A 12878-nucleotide genomic window follows, 5' to 3' on the forward strand; every position below is an offset into this window, starting at 1 on the left:
TATTGAATTTAATTGATGAAAGGAGAAAATATAAAAATGCAGTAAATGAAGCAGGCAAAAAGGAATACAAACGTCTCAAAAATGAGATTGACAGGACGTGCAAAATGGCTAAACAGGGATGGCTAGAGGACAAATGTAAGGATGTAGAAGCTAATCTCACTAGGGGTAAGATAGATACTGCCTACAGGAAAATTAAAGAGACCTTTGGAGAGAAGAGAACCACGTGTATGAATATCAAGAGCTCAGATGGCAACCCACTTCTAAGCAAAGAAGGGAAGGCAGAAAGGTGGAAGGAGTATATAGAAGGTTTATACAAGGGTGATGTACTTGAGGACAATATTATGGAAATGGAAGAGGATGTAGATGAAGACGAAATGGGAGATAAGATACTGCGTGAAGAGTTTGACAGAGCACTGAAAGACCTGAGTCGAAACAAGGCCCCCGGAGTAGACAACATTCCATTAGAACTACTGACGGCCTTGGGAGAGCCAGTCATGACAAAACTCTACCAGCTGGTGAGCAAGATGTATGAGACAGGTGAAATACCCTCAGACTTCAAGAAGAATATAATAATTCCAATCCCAAAGAAAGCAGGTGCTGACAGATGTGAAAATTACCGAACTATCAGTTTCATAAGTCACAGCTGCAAAATACTAACGCGAATTCTTTACAGACGAATGGAAAAACTGGTAGATGCGGACCTCGGGGAGGATCAGTTTGGATTCCGTCGAAATGTTGGAACACGTGAGGCAATACTGACCTTACGACTTATCTTAGAAGAAAGATTAAGAAAAGGCAAACCTACGTTTCTAGCATTTGTAGACTTAGAGAAAGCTTTTGACAATGTTGACTGGAATACTCTTTTTCAAATTCTAAAGGTGGCAGGGGTAAAATACAGGGAGCGAAAGGTTATTTACAATTTGTACAGAAACCAGATGGCAGTCATAAAAGTCGAGGGGCATGAAAGGGAAGCAGTGGTTGGGAAAGGAGTGAGACAGGGTTGTAGCCTCTCCCCGATGTTATTCAATCTGTATATTGAGCAAGCAGTAAAGGAAACAAAAGAAAAATTTGGAGTAGGTATTAAAATTCATGGAGACGAAGTAAAAACTTTGAGGTTCGCCGATGACATTGTAATTCTGTCAGAGACGGCAAAGGACTTGGAAGAGCAGTTGAACGGAATGGAAGTGTCTTGAAAGGAGGATATAAGATGAACATCAACAAAAGCAAAACGAGGATAATGGAATGTAGTCAAATTAAATCGGGTGATGCTGAGGGAATTAGATTAGGAAATGAGACACTTCAAGTAGTAAAGGAGTTTTGCTATTTAGGAAGTAAAATAACTGATGATGGTCGATGTAGAGAGGATATAAAATGTAGACTGGCAATGGCAAGGAAAGCTTTTCTGAAGAAGAGAAATTTGTTAACATCGAATATAGATTTATGTATCAGGAAGTCGTTTCTGAAAGTATTTGTTTGGAGTGTAGCCATGTATGGAAGTGAAACATGGACAATAACTAGTTTGGACAAGAAAAGAATAGAAGCTTTCGAAATGTGGTGCTACAGAAAAATACTGAAGATAAGGTGGATAGATCACGTAACTAATGAGGAGGTATTGAATAGGATTGGGGAGAAGAGAAGTTTGTGGCAAAACTTGACTAGAAGAAGGGATCGGTTGGTAGGACATGTTTTGAGGCAACAAGGGATCACAAATTTAGCATTGGAGGGCAGTGTGGAGGGTAAAAATCGTAGAGGGAGACCGAGAGATAAGTACACTAAGCAGATTCAGAAGGATGTAGGTTGCAGTAGGTACTGGGAGATGAAGCAGCTTGCACAGGATAGAGGAGCATGGAGAGTTGCATCAAACCAGTCTCAGGACTGAAGACAACAACAACAACAATGTAGATAGAGAGGTACCAATTGACACACATGCTTGGAATGACATGGGGTTTTATTAGAACCAAAAAAATACAAAAGTTCAAAAAACGTCCGACAGATGACGCTTCATCTGATCAGAATATCAATAATTAGCATAACAAAGTAAGATAAAGCAAAGATGACGTTCTTTACAGGAAATGCTCAACATATCCACCGTCATTCCTCAACAATAGCGGCAGTCGAGGAATAATGTTGTGAACAGCACTGTAGAACATGTCCGGAGTTATGGGGTGTTGTCTTTCAGCATCCCTAGAGATGTCGGTCGATCACGATACACTTGCGACTTCAGATAACCACAAAGCCAATAATTGCACGGACTGGGGTCTGGGGACCTGGGATTCCAAACATGACGAAAGTGGCGGCTGAGCACACGGTCATCACCAAACGATGCGCGCAAGAGATCTTTCACACGTCTAACAATACGGGGTGGTTCTAATAAAACCCCATGTCATTCCAAGCATGTGTGTCAATTTTTACCTCTCTGTCTACATTATTCCGTGGTTTATTAAGTTTTCAAATATATACTGACTTTCTGACTTTTTGATCACCCAGTACTTACTAAACGAACCAGTGAATAACAGCGCTGTTCTTCTTTGTATGTCCTCTGATTTCTCTATCGATCCCGTCTGGTAAGGGTCCCTTACTGAGAAGCAATTAAGAATCGGTCTAACGAAGGCTTTTAAAGCTACCACCCTCGTAGGAAGACCACTAGTCCTGAGGATTCTTGCCGTGACGCTGAGTCTGGTATCTGCCTTTCACAGATTGGTTTTATGTGGACGCTCCACATTAAAACGGTCCGAACGGTGCTGGCTGATATTTAATGAATGGTGGACGCTCCACATTAAAACGGTCCGAACGGTGCTGGCTGATATTTAATGAATGTGACAGTTTCGAGTGAATGTTAGGCAATTCTCTCTATTAAAGTAAAACACCTTGCATTTGTTTTTGTTGAAGATCAACTCCCAATCACTGCACCAAACCTCGGTCTTGTTCAGATCTTTCTACACTTAGCTTAAATTTTCTAGCACTTCGACTTGGCTACATTGTTTGATTAAAAGTAAACGGATACCTACTAGTGGACATTAATATGGTGTGTGTCCTGCCTTCGCCTTTATGACGGCTTGAGCTCTGCTGGGGCCACTTTCAATGACGTCTCTGAACTCCTGGGCAGACCATTCTTCTTCAAGAGTCGAAACCACTGACGGTAGTGATGTTGGACGCGGTGGTCTGGAGCCCACAAAGCTGCTCTATCGATTTCAGGTCGAGAATTGAGGCGGGAAGTCCATTTCAGGAACGTTATTGCCCACAAACCTTTACTTCATAGTTCTGCTTTACGGTAGGGTGCACTGTTGCGCTGACACAGTCATCTTTCCCGAACTGTTCCCCAACTGCACGCAGTACACTATGCTGCAAAGTATGTTCATACCCTTCCGCATTTAAAGTTACTTAAGCGCAATAAGGGGACAACAACCCTAAAGACGCAAAACACACGAATACCGTTACACCACGTCCTTCACACTTTACTGTTGACACTACATGTGATGGTAGCTGGCGTTCTCCAGGCATTCGCAAAACCCAAACTCTTCGAACGGACTGCGGTGGACAATAGCGTGATTTATCACTCCAAATCACTCGTTTACAGTCATACACGTCCAATGGCTTCGCTCTTTACTCCACCTAAAGCTCCGCATAGTACTGACTACAATAATATGTGGCTAATGAGGAACTGTTCGACCACTGTGCTGGTAGCACTCTGGAAATCACGAATAATCCCTTCTGCTGATTTCATGCGATTTATTTGCAACTACGTTCCGCATTGGTCGATTGTCCATCAGTACATGAGGTCTCCCTGTTCTTGGTTTAGCTGTGGTCGTTCCTTCGCGCTTCTTCTTCACAGTAACATCATCAACGGTAGACTGTGGCTGCTCTATAAGGGTTGATATGTCTTTGATGGATTTGTTACTCAGGCGACATGCAACGACTAATGTGCGTTCGACATCACTTAGCTCTCCTGATCAATGCAAAATGGTTCAAATGGCTCTGAGGACTATGGGACTTAACATCTGAGGTCATCAGTCCCCTAGAACTTAGAACTACTTAAACCTAACAAACCTAAGGACATCACACACATCCATGCCCGAGGCAGGATTCGAACCTGCGACCGTAGCGGTCGCGCGATTCGACTGAAGCGCCTAGAACCGCTCGGCCACAACGGCCGGTTCCGATCAATGCATTTTGCAGTTACTGCTTCTCTACTAACAATAATACTGGCTGGTCCGCCTCTCATCTAGTAGTCATTACATAAGGGTGTCCTGATACTTGCGATCAGATACTATTCTTGATGAAAACTGTCGCTACGAACCTCCCGTTGAAGAGACATTGAACCCCGGTATTCAGATAACTAAACAGGACGGGAAGAACGAACCGAGAAAGAAAAAGAGTGAACTGCGACCTGGACTGACCTACGATTCGCGTGGTAACAACTTGCGACTTGCACGGCGTCGACCGCCTACGCGCAAAGGATCGTTGCCCCGACCCTCGCGGCCTGCGTTTCGGGGAGGACAGCCAAGGACACAGGCCGTACCACAGGTGCCAGCCAGAGGGACGGCGTGCCAAGACGCTCTATCAATCAATCGGAAGGCGAGCGGCCCGGAAGGTGGCGGCCTGCTGTGTTGTGCGCGCGCGTCGCTGCGGAGGCGGCAGCGGCGGCGGCGGCGGCAGTTGTGGCCGGCGGCTCCTCAGTGGCGGGCCCGACGTCGATGCCAGCCGCGACGCCGACGCCGCCGGCGCCGCGACGCGCTGCGCCGCGCCGGCCCGTCTCCCCGGTGGCTGCGCCGACCACACGCCCGGACGCCGAGCACCACGTCTAGCGACAGGTAACACCGAACAGTGTGAGATTCGTGACAGCGCTTCCACGAGTTGGACTGAAATATTTTGCCGTCTAGAAATAATAGCGAGTAACGATATTTTACTTACTGTGAGAACGCTATATAACAGAAATAAAATACAACTGAATTTTTAAGTGATTTGGCTCTGTAGAGGGAGCGAAAACTGGTACACAGAACTGCCAACTCTGGCAGCATCAACGGCTCTAACAATTCTACTGCAAATTTCATCAACTGTAGACGCTGGGCAGTGTCGCACGATTATCGGAAACCAGATGTTTGGCCAATGTTTTCAGTGGGTAAAACACCTGGAGAATGTGCTAGCTAGATAACAGTCGAAACCATCTGCATCGAGTTTGGTGAGTAAAGCATGGACAACATATGGTCTTGCGTGCCAGCCGTTCTGACCGAGCGGTTCTAGGCGCTTCAGTCCGGAACCGCGCTGCTACTGCGGTCACAGGTTCGCATCCTGCCTCGGGCATGGATGTGTGTGATGTCCTTAGGTTAGTTAGGTTCAAGTAGTTCTAAGTCTAGGGGACCGATGACCTCAGATATTAAGTCCCATAGTGCTCAGAGCAATTTGAACCATATGGTCTTGCGTTATCGTGTCGAAAAATGTCACAGACACAATGAAGATTGAGCTGCTGGTCTTAATACGCTAGATACGTAACGCTTGCTGTCCAAATTACTGGCTGCACGAACCAGAGACGAGCTTGCTGTGTACGCAATGACACCACATGTCACTATGCCAGGTGCTGAGCTGGTATGACGGCGATCGGTACTATCTGGCAACGTTGTCTCTCTCTTAAGATTTCTCATACAGGTATGTCTATCGTAATAATTTTCACAGAACCAGGACTCGACCGAAATGACGACGTGACACCACTCTTGTGTCCAATGTTGTTGTTAGGAATACCACTGTTAGTACATCTCTTTGTGTTGCCATGTCATGGGAAAGTCACAGCAATGGTCGCCCTACTGACAGCCCTGGCGCGACAGTGTCCAATTCCTGGCTCAAGGTACGTGAAATGGCCGCACGATTTTACACAGCAATTAATAAAGAAAAACAGCCCTAAGCCCCAAGTCCTCTAGTCGCGTGAGGCCATTGAGATGCTGCAAGAAGATGAATAAGGGCCTCCTAAACCGATCTAATTTCGTATCACTGTTGTGGGACCATGCCCAATGCGAGTTACAATATCGATAGATAGATAGATATTCAGCAATCAGAGGCCCTGCAGACCACGCGGTGCTTCCACAAACTGCCTCCATTCCTTCCTGTTTTGTGCACGGGTCCTCCACGTGTCTTCAATTCCCAGGGCTGCTAGGTCCTTCGCCAGGTCGTCCATCCAGCGCTGCCTCGGTCGTCCAGTGGGGCGTTTGATGTGTGGTTTCCCCGCTAGTGCCATCTTCGCCTGTCTTCCATCTTTCATACGGGCTACATGGCCCATCCATTGTATTCTTTTGCTCGTTATCTTCTGTAAGATAATTGGTTGTCGCATCAGAAGGTAGATTTCCTCGTTTTTCCTCCTCCTCCATTCTCCGTTATCTAAAACTGGTCCCTATATCTTCCTCATTACTCTTCTTTCAAATATTAATACTTTTTTCCATTTCTCGCTTAGTCATGTTCCATGTTTCTGAACCGTACATTACTGCTGGGCATATCAATGTGTAGTAGATTTTCATCCGAGTGTTCACTGAGTTGATTTAAAGCCGAGCGTCTCTCTGAGGGAATGCGTGCATTTCATTCCCACTGCTATTCTTTCCTTGATGTCCATTTTTATGTTGTTGTCCGTGGTAAACCAAGATCCCAAGTATATGAATTGGTGCACTCTCTTGAACCTCTTGTCATCTATCTCAAGAAATTCTTCCTGCACTTGTCTTTTGCCTAATTGCATGAACTCTGTTTTGTCTCGATTCACTTCGATCCCTACCTTACAATACCACGGATCGATAAACCAGTCTTTCGATAGGCAACTATCCTACCACACTCAAATTCCGACATATGCTGATAGATTTTTTCCACATTTACGTGAGGCTTATTACTATCTTCCCACAAACATACAACATTCACATCCAATTACTGAATGAGAAATCCACTGTCCAATCTTTCCTTATATGCAGAATGTAGATGTCATTAATCCTACCTGCTTTTTGCAGTTGTGCTGAACAGATAACAATTTGCACACTCCAGCATGTAGTACAACTCACGTCAATTTGATGTTTGTTGCATGCCATGTGGTGTTACATTTTTAATGTCAGCTGTGTATGCAGACCTAAATAATATAATGAACAAATGTAGATCATTTATAAAGCAAGTATCTACTTTCACATGGGATAGCACCAGACGGGTGCAGCTGGAGCAACACAAATTACACAGATTCCACCCGAGGGTGAGGAGAGAATGGAATGGATGGCAAGAGAAAGGGCATCAGGCGACCCTCTCTCATTAATATTGTCAAATCCACAAATCCAGTAACTAAGAAGCTGACTCCACGAAGACACGGGATAAAGGTCAGAAATAAAATACATATCGTATGCAGAACTCATTGACCACAGTGTGGGCAATGACTGATGATCTTACTTGCAATCATGAAAGTACAGGTGTAGACTACACTAACTCACACACACACATACACACACACACACACACCTTCTCCAACCTTCCCCTCCCTTCTCTGCACCCCATCCTGCTGACGACTTGAACACTGTAGGGTGCCTGACTAAAAAAATGAAGCACACAGAACAGGATGAGAGAGTATGTGATGTTATTTCAGTGACCACGCAATCAGATTTGTTGGACGGCTGCTGTGGCCGGCGGTTCTAGGCGCTTCAGTCTGGAACCGCACGACCGCTACGGTCGCAGGTTCGAATCCTGCCTCGGGTATGGATGTGTGTGATGTCCTTAGGTTAGTTAGGTTTAAGTAGTTCTAAGTTCTAGGGGACTGATGACTCCATAGTGCTCAGAGCCATTTGAACCATTTTTGATTCAGATTTTTTGAGACCTTGCCAGTACGGATCCACTTATCAGTACGACGTTGCATTCCTTCTGCCTGTATGCATTCGGTTGGGAAGGGTGCAATAAGGGCATCGTATCCTCTCTTGAGGCAAGCTGGCTCACAACTTTTATAACCTGGTCCCTGATATGCTGGAAGACATACTGGGCTGGAGTTAACGACCCAGTTGGTTCTATACATGTTCTATCGGGAAAGACGTGTGTACCTTGCAGATTGCAGGAGCGACTCAACAAGACGCAGACAGTTCTTAGAGACCCATGCCATATATAGGCATGCAGTGTTCTGTTGGCACCACGTTACCATCGCATGAAAAGCAACGCTTGAGGGCGCAGGATGTCCCTGACGTACTCCTGTGGCGCCAGTGTTGCTTCAGTCACTGCCACTGTGACCCAGAGTCATGCCTGATGATTCCACATGCCACAGCACCAGGAGTAATACTGCTGCGTCTCTCCAAAACATTGGAACGAAGGCGTCACCTCGCCCCCCCCCCCCCCCTCCCCTCCAAGGCCAATGCCGTATTCACTGACGATGGTCATTCAAGATAGCGCAGAATTGAGATTCGTCGTTGAACGCAAAGCTGCGTCATTCATCAGCAGTCTATGCTTCCTGGTTACGCCACCACTCCAGACACATCCGTTTGTTGTCCTGGCGTTAACGGCCGGTTATGCATGGGATGACAATTCCCTAGTGCAGCTGTTGCTCTGTTGCTAATTTCCGAGCAATGATGTATGGTGACACAAAAGTTGCAGCGAGTCCATTACCCGTTCTCGGACGACAGGTGCTGATGTGAAGGGGTTATGATGTGCTTGGTGCATAATGTGGCAATTCTTCCTTGTGGCAGTCAGATGTAGTCGAACTCACATTCCCATGCAGAGCAACATTATGCCACTGTCAAATCTGAATGCCCAACAAATCTGGATATTGTACAGTTCGACCAGCTGGCCAAATGGAGACCCACCAATGAGGCACCTTTCAAACTCTGTCTGGTACTGATAACGCTGTCTCAAATGAATATGCGCCATTTCTGCGTCCTTCACAGTGATCTATCAATATCTGACGCTGTTCTCGTCTCTGGTATGCTTTACAAGGCCTAGTAACAAGATTAATCACGAATGATAGTAATGCTGTACAAGGCCTAGTAACAAGACTAATCACGAATGACACTAATGCGCCTTGGTGATAATTCTACACATCACAGGGGATTGCAACTTCAATCAGTTATCTTCGGTAAGGATAGAAGCTGTTTACTAGGCAGAGGTGCTAACAACTATATCACTGTAGTAGTGCGGCTACCACACCTGCGCGGACTATCGTGGTAAACCGCAGACCCAGGTTCAAAAATGGCTCTGAGCACTACAGGATTTAACTTCTGAGGTCATCAGTCCCTTAGAACTTAGAACTACTTAAATCTAACTAACCTAAGGACATCACACACATCCATGCCCGAGGCAGGATTCGAATCTGCGACCGTAGCGGTCACGCTGTTCCAGACTGAAGCGCCTAGAACCGCACGGCCACACCGTCCGGCGACCCAGGTTCAAGTCCCAGCTATGGCATAACTTTTAATTCGTTATTTCAGTTTCTATTCTTATCGAGGATATAGTTCAGGCTCATACGTGTCCCAGAAAACGTAATTCTATCAGATAAATTACATACCTGCTGATGGCGTGTACAGATACACTATGTGATCAAAAGTATCCGGACACCCCCAAAAAAGGAAGTTTTTCATATTAGGTGCATTGTGCTGCCACCAACTGCCAGGTGCTCCATGTCAGCGACTTCAGTGGTCATTAGGCATAGTGAGAGAGCAGAATAGGGCGCTCTACGTAATTCACGGACTTCGAACATGGTCAGGTGATTGGGTGCCACTTGTGTCACACGTCTGTACACGATATTTCCACACTTCTAAATATCCCTAGGTCCACTTTTTCCGATGTGAAAGTGAAGTGGAAACGTGAAGGGACACGTACAGCACAAAAGTGTACAGGTCGACATCGTCTGTACACTGACAAGAGACCGCCGACAGTTGAGCAGGGTCGTAATATGGTAATAGGCAGACATCTATCCAGACCATCACACAGGAGTTCGAAACTGCATGAGGATTCACTGCAACTTCAAAATGGCTCTAAGCACTATGGGACTTAACATCTGAGGTCTTCAGTCCCCTAGACTTAGAACTACTTAAACCTAACAAACCTAAGGGCATCACACACATCCATGCCCGAGACACGATTCAAATCTGCGACCGTAGCAGCAGCTCGGTTCCAGACTGAAGCGCCTAGAACCGCTCGGCCACAGCAGCCGGCCCACTGCAAGTACTATGACAGTTAGGCGGGAGGTGGGAAAACTTGGATTTCATTGTCGAGCGTCTGCTCATAAGCCACACATCACGCCGGTAAATGGTAAACGCCGCTTCGCTTGGTATAAGGAGCGTAAACATTGAACGATTGAACAGTGAAAAAAGTGTGACGAATCAGGGTACACGATGTGGCGATCCTATGGCAGGGTGTGGGTATGGCGAATGCCCGGTGAATGTCATCTGCCAGCGTGTGTAGCGCCAGGAGTAAAATTCAGAGGCGCTAGTTTTATGGTGTGGTCGTGTTTTTCATGAATGGACTTGCACCCCTCGTTGTTTTGCTTACTATTATCACAGCACAGGCCTACATTGATGTTGTAAGCACATTCTTGCTTCCCACTGTTGAAGAGCAATTCGGGGATGGCGATTGCATCTTTCAGCACGATCGAGCATATGTTCATAATGCACGGCCTGTGGGGGAGTGATTACACGACAATAACATCCCTGTAATGGACTGGCCTGCACAGAGTCCTGACCTGAATCTTATAGAACACCTTTGGCATGTTTTGGAAGGCCGACTCCGCCCCAGGCCTCACCGAGCGACATCGATACCTCTCCTTAGTGCAGTACTCCGTGAAGAATGGGCTGCAATTCTCCAAGAAACCATCTAGAACCTAATTGAACGTATGTCTGCGAGAGTGGAAGCTGTATTACCGATGGAGGGCGCCACGAACTTGTAAGTCGTTTTCAGCCAGGTGTCCGGATCCTTTTGATCACATAGTGTATGATATCGCATTGACGTCCCGCCAAAGTTTTAGATATACTCCACATTTTGTGTCAGACAATGTTATTAAAGCGCGAAGGAACCATTACTGAAACGTAAAGGCAACTGTAAAAATGACTTTCCACAGGGACATTCAGTAGCAAACACATCTTCCACTTGTTTATCAGCAGAAGACAATTTCGTCAATTTTCTACATGATACAAATATACGCAGATGGACCAAAGCAGTATGACCATTGCCCACCTTGAAATTGAAGACCACCTGGTGGCACTGCGGGCATGTGGCGCGGAAAGGGAAGTATATAAGCGGAGGATGAGTTTTTGACAAAGGGCAGATTGTTAGGCCTGGTGCTTTGGAACAAGCATCCCAGAAACGGCGAAGATAGCAGACTGTTCTCGTGCTCCTGTCGTCAGCAGCTATTGAAAGTAATTTAAGGGTGGTGAAACCCGGAGTAGGCGACAGGGAGTTGAATGTCCACGTTTCGTCGCAGAACGTGGAGGTCGCAGGCTTGCCCTCTCTGTAAAGTAGTATAGGCGTCGATCTGTGGCAGATATGAAGACACAGTACAGTACGATAGTGGTGCAGAAGCACACCGTCCAGCGCGCATTATTGGACTTTGTTGGCGCTCCGCAGTAGATTCCTATATGCCCCCACGTTGACCCAAAGACGTCGGAGTTATGTCCGATTGCAGAGCGAATCGTCGAGATTGGACTTTACAACAAAGGAAACGTGTCGCCTGCACGGATGAGTCATGTTTCTTGCGACATCAGATGGATGGTTTGTCCGGATACGCTGTATGCAGACGGAAAGCTACTCAAAACATACACTAAGCCACAGATGGAGTCCGGTGGAGGCAGTGCTATGGAGGGAAAGGGGAACAATTAACTGGCCTTCCGTGGGGCCTGTGGTAGAAATTAAAGGCACCATGACAGCTGTGAATTGCGTGAACATTCTTGCGAATGTACTGTCTCCTGATTATGGGTTACTGAAAAACCGACAGAATAATGTTTGATGTGTGTGATAAACTGAAAGTGCTGTAGAAAATGAGAGAAATAGTGTGACACTCGAGTGATAAACGCTCGAAAGGTATGATCTAAGGTCTGATCAGGGTAGCTCCAGAAAATAGTCGGTAGTTTGGTGGTTAAGAAAGCCGGGCGCGGGCAGAAAAAAAAAACCCGGAGAGTCGCAGGCAGGTGCCCGGAGGAAGAAGACAGCTTTAAGGGAGGAGTCGCAACTAGGTGCCGGGAGGAAGCAGACGTGTGGTGACAGCGTTAAGGTAGGTCGCTGCCCCTGACCAAACTTTAGCACGTAAAGGAGAGAAGATATATAATCATTTCAAATTGTTTTTGTTAGATAATGTTCAGGGCTAGGATTTGTGTGTCCAAGGTTTGATGCAGTAAGCGGTTTGTAAAATTTTTTGTAAGAGTGATTCGTGCTACGATAACGTTTGAAATGGTAGGTTTTGTGTATGACTTAAAATTTTAACAATATATGTATTGAGATCAACATTGTGTTTAAATGTAACAGCCTGCATCACAATCCACATCCTTTGCTTGAATTGAATATGAAAATGAGTAGTAAACTTAAGTTACCCACCAATGAAAGAACCAAGTAAACATCAGGGCCAAAAGTTAATTTTCCAGTACCATCTTAATGCCATTGCACATACGGCATTATTCTCTTAAACTTGATTGGTGAGTCAAATACATGTTGCATTTCTGGCAAAATGGAGGAGTGCAAGAAACAAGTTCACAGACGCAGTGAGATGCACGTTTGCTGAATAATTAATTTAGAACAATCTTATCACTGATACTTTCACAGAATAAAGGGATACAATTTTGGTTAGATACTTTCACGGTGATTAGCGGTGCTGATGAACAATTACATTTGGCTGTGTGATTTCTGACTCTCGCTCTGATTACAAAAGACATTAATAATTACTATTCCTGCCTTTTTTTGTCTAG

The 12878-nt window shown here is 45.7% G+C and overlaps 1 protein-coding gene across 1 annotated transcript in view; it reads left to right on the top strand.

Moving 5' to 3' along the window:
- The first annotated feature begins 4697 nt into the window (after positions 1-4697).
- Positions 4698-12878, top strand: part of LOC126267586 (titin homolog) — a 383918-nt gene continuing 375737 nt past the window's right edge. Inside the window, exon 1 of the mRNA XM_049972879.1 lies at positions 4698-4811. The gene's annotated coding sequence lies outside the window, so the exon portion shown is untranslated. The remainder of the gene's footprint in view (positions 4812-12878) is intronic.

The sequence above is a fragment of the Schistocerca gregaria genome, chromosome 4 (assembly GCF_023897955.1).
Source record: "Schistocerca gregaria isolate iqSchGreg1 chromosome 4, iqSchGreg1.2, whole genome shotgun sequence".
Lineage (NCBI taxonomy): Eukaryota > Metazoa > Arthropoda > Insecta > Orthoptera > Acrididae > Schistocerca > Schistocerca gregaria.